General features: G+C 38.9%; 1 non-coding gene across 1 annotated transcript; it reads left to right on the top strand.

Annotated features, from left to right (window-relative positions):
* Positions 1-1515: 1515 nt before the first annotated feature.
* LOC118891412 lies at positions 1516-1619 on the top strand. The gene has a single exon (XR_005018991.1). It is a non-coding gene; the product is annotated as a U6 spliceosomal RNA (small nuclear RNA).
* The last annotated feature ends 2980 nt before the right edge of the window (positions 1620-4599 follow it).

The following is a 4599-nucleotide window of genomic DNA, read 5'->3' as shown; positions in this document are numbered from 1 at the left end:
GAGAACACGCTAGTCAGTTTTCATGATATTTTACATTATACATCTTTATAAATTGGTTTTCTGTGAAAGCACGAAGTTGTGCAGTAGACTGGAGATTTTCTGTCTCTAATAACCAGAACATTTGAATTATCAGAAAACAATGCTCCCTCCCTATGGTGGCTAGCAGAGGATTTATAGACTATGAATTCATCAAATCTGACACCAGTTGACTGAAAAACACACAATTATTTTATGCACTACTAAGAAGAAAACATAATGCAAACAAAGTTTTTTTACTACTTATGAGTTTCAGGTTATACTTATCGTAAGAGCTCTTTTAGATTTACTTATGCATCTAAAAAAATGTATTGGTCTTTGTTTATGCCTTAAAAGGAAAATATAACTAAAATAAATTGGTTATGGAATTTCAAAAATTTCTTCTTATTCAGGAAATGTGCTTTTATATTACTTTTTAACTCGATCATTGATGGGCGGCTTTAGCTGTGACACTGTCATTTGTGCCATCAAAGGCATCCATGTTAAATTAACTATATTTCAGTAAAATAAATTTTTAAAAATCAACTATACTTTAATAAAATAAATTTAAAAAAATTTTAAAGCATCGATGATACAGTTTTCTCTAAACCAAAGAAGTCCTCCACAATGGTCTCAGATGTTCTTTCCAACCACTGCTCACCTTTCCGTGAGTTTTGATGTGAGCGCTTTCTTGCTTGGCTGGTGTGATGGGAAGTCCTCTTGCACGGTCTCAGAAGGAGCCCTCCTCTCTGAGTGCACGTGTCCTCCTGCAGATCCCAGAAAACACTGGCTTGTTGCTTTGTAAGAACATGAGGAATTTCGGTCACTCCTTTAATGACAAATAATTGTTTTCCTAATACCAAATCTGTGCCCCCCTTCTCTGCTTGCCTGCCCTTCTTTGTACTCAGTAACTTTTTGCTTTAATGACAAATCATAGCATCATCTTCTTAGAGACTTTTTAAGCACCCATTAAATCATTAAACACATCTGGTTGCAACAATTCATATAACACAGTGGAAGTGCCGGACATATGAAGCGCTATGACCAAGAGTGTGTAAAAGCAACGACAGCTTAATTGGGACTGCAACTTGGTCCGGCAATGACTGAACAATCGCAGTGATTGTAAGACGCATCCTGATTTCTGCTGCATTAAAATGGGCGGTGGTAGGGAGGGGGTCTGGGGGGTGTGGAATGTGCACCTTAGAAATTATGAAACCCAGAAATCATTTCAGCCTGTGTCAGGGTTTTTCCCTGGGAAACTCACCGGGAAAACTGCATGGGAAACTCCAACCCATGAAGGTAGGATTTGACATTCCACTTACGATTAGCAAAGTGCTAAAACATCTGCCAAAGAGAAGGCAATCAAGGCAGTTTTTAAAAAGATATTTGCAAGTCCATAACAGCATTTCTCAACATTGGCTGCACATTAGACTCGACATAGGAATTTTAGAAGAAGAAGAAGAAAAAAAAATAGTACTAGCCCCAAACAAATTGAATCTCACGCTAGCTTCGGCAGCACATATACTAAAACTGACACAGTACAAAGGTTAGCACGGCCCCTGCCCAAGGATGATAGGCAAATTCATGAAGCATTCCATATTTTTAATAATTTTTAAAGAAAATCAGAATCTCTAGGGCTGGGCCCAGGCATCAGGTCATTTTGAAGAGATCTCTAGGGGGTCCTAGTGTGCCGTCCATTTAGGGAACCACTGATAGGAAGATAAGAAATTTCCTGGATTTCCAAAAAGCCAAATTCCTGGTATGTCTCAGGCACAATTAAGAGCGATCCACCTTCCTTGGAAACATCTGGGTATAGCAGCAGGCAGGTCTAGGGTTTACTTCATCTGGGCCCGCATGTTGTGGGCACTTTTATCCCCTCCTCTTTCTTTCCTCTTTTTCTCCCCCCCCCCCTCTTTTTAATGCCAGCTTGGCAATCTCGCAGCACAGATCTATTTTAGCACAATGACACACTGAGTTTTAAACCTTTCAAACTGTGTTATTCACAACCATGAATGTCCTATCATGAATAGAAAATAGACTTTCTGGGATTCTCTGAACTCAGACCCTGACCGCATGTCATTTCTGAGTCCTCCCTGGCCGCTCCCCCCACTGGGCTGGTCACTTTCGCCCCTGACTTCCGTCTGCCCCACCTCGATGCCCAGCCCTTTCCTCCATTGGCTCCGAGGAGGGACAGGACGTGAAGGGCAGCTCCTTGAGGCTCTGCAGGATTCCAGTGTCTCTTTTAGTTGAATCTCTTGATAGCTGCAGACAACATACGGTGTAGATCAAAAAGGAGCGCATCAGTGTTCAACGCCAGTGACAGCAGTGTACATTACCCCACATCATGTACATATTGGCATGTGTCTAACAAGGGTTTTTGATTTTCCATCACAGAAGGAAAGATGTGCTTTTTAGAAAGATCCCACAGCCTCCTCATCTCCCTACCCTTTCTACATACTACCATTTTATCTCTTGGTTTTTGTTTTTTTTTTTGGTAGGTTTATTTTTTAAGCTTACAAACCCTGCATAATGAGGAAAGCGAAAACACTCTGGTTGGGAGACTTTTGGCTAAAGAGGGGAGCTCTTGGGGGCATTGCTTAAACTTCATCCTCTGAATGCCATCAGTATATTTTCAAAGAAAATAGACCCTAGTGTGCTTTGTTTTTTCAACTTCCATTGAGATTTTTATGGAAGAGGTGCTCTGGGAGTCTCTGCATATTTTATTTAGATTTTGACAGTACAATTTAAATAATGATCTAGGGAATTCCTTGGCAGTCCAGTGGTTAGGACTCAGTGCTTTCACTTCCAGGGCCTGGGTTCGATCCCTGGTCGGGGAACTAAGATCCCACAAGCTGCGTGGCACTGCCAAAAAAATCTTTTTTAATTAAAAAAAAATAAAAAAATAATGATCTATTGAAGAGAATTAAATCATCATGGCACTTGAAGGTGATCCATTCTGCATCTCTTCTTGAGGTCCTCTGTCAGTGGTGAGTTTCTTTTTCTCTTAACAGATGTAGGACACATTTTTCTTTGCATTAAGTTTTTCATAAGACGAATAAGCTAGACATGGTAAGACGTATCACAGTCAGAAAAAAAGAAAACTCTATCACCTGAAATCTCTTCTCTCTATTCTTCTTCACACTTGGATGAATTTTCTAACAACCCATGGCTTTCAGGACAGACTAGAGTTCATGTGAGTGACACATAGTGAGATATATTTTGCAGTGACTTCTTAACAATCTGTATAGTTATACATAATGTACTTTAAGTTTAAAAAAGTCACGTTAGAATATATATGTTGCTACCACTTCTTGTATGAGATTGAGAGCAACGTTTACCCTCTTTAGGCTGCAGTGTCCTCGTTTATAAGAAGAGATATTTATAGTATCTACTTCATGGGGTTTTGTGAAGATTACAATGAATATAAAATAGGGAGCTAATTGCTGGGCATTCAGTTCAGCTACACAATGAATGGTAGTTAGATGTTGTCATTATTACTTTTGTTATTATCAGCCAAGCTCTTTCTCTATCTCCATCCCTTTTTCTCCTCACATGCTGTAGGTAAAAAGAAAGTACAAAGAGTAGATTTTTCCAGAATGAAATCCTGCCATCTGCAGCAACATGGATAGACCTAGAGGGTATTATGCTTAGTGAAATAAGTCAGGCAGAGAAAGACAATTACCGTACGATATCACTTATATGTGGAATCTAAAAATAAAGCAAACAAATGTGTAGCAGAAGAGAAACAGACTTGCAGATATAGAGGACAAACCACTGGTTTCCAGTGGGGAGAGGGAAGGGGGGAGGGGCAAGATAGGGGTAAGGGATTAAGAGGTACAAACTATTATGTATAAAATAGATAAGTAACAAGGATATAACGTACAACACAGGGAATTATAGCCGTTACAAACATATTATAATGGAGCATAATCTGTACAAATACTGAATCACTAGGCTATATACCTGCAACTAATATAATAGCGTAAATCAACTATATTTCAATTAAAGAAAGAAATTAATTTTAAAAAGGGTAGATTTTTCCATAACCTAAAATTTACCTACTCATCCTTTGGATGGGATCCTCAACAGAGAGACAGAATTCACAGACCACAGTTAACCTGTCTTTGAATCTGAATCTTTTACTGCCTACAAATTGTCTGATCTGATACAGTGCACCAAAGGACTTGAAGGCTTTTGAGGTTTCCCTTCTGGCGAGCTCACCAGAGTCCTCACCCAAATGTTCATCTTCAGAATTCCCTAACAGTAATTCACTCTGTGTTCACATAGCAATTTGTAGTTTTCAAGCATTATTACTTTACATGTCAACTTTAGAACACTCCAACAATATCTCACTACTATATTAATAAATAAATTAGTTAGCATATCATTAATACTGTTTGTCATGGAAGAAAGTTAAGAAACCAAGAATTTAGGTGACCTGACCATGGACCCTCAGTTACTGTGAGATTTGTGGAACCAATTGCATCTCCCATGTTTTCTCCAACACATACTGTTATTCCCAGCGGTGAGTTCAAAATGACTTTATTAATATCAAGGAGGCAGACACATGGCTAAGAATCCCTA

The sequence above is a fragment of the Balaenoptera musculus genome, chromosome 2 (assembly GCF_009873245.2).
Source record: "Balaenoptera musculus isolate JJ_BM4_2016_0621 chromosome 2, mBalMus1.pri.v3, whole genome shotgun sequence".
Taxonomy (NCBI): domain Eukaryota; kingdom Metazoa; phylum Chordata; class Mammalia; order Artiodactyla; family Balaenopteridae; genus Balaenoptera; species Balaenoptera musculus.
This window is presented reverse-complemented; position numbering and strand designations above follow the sequence as displayed.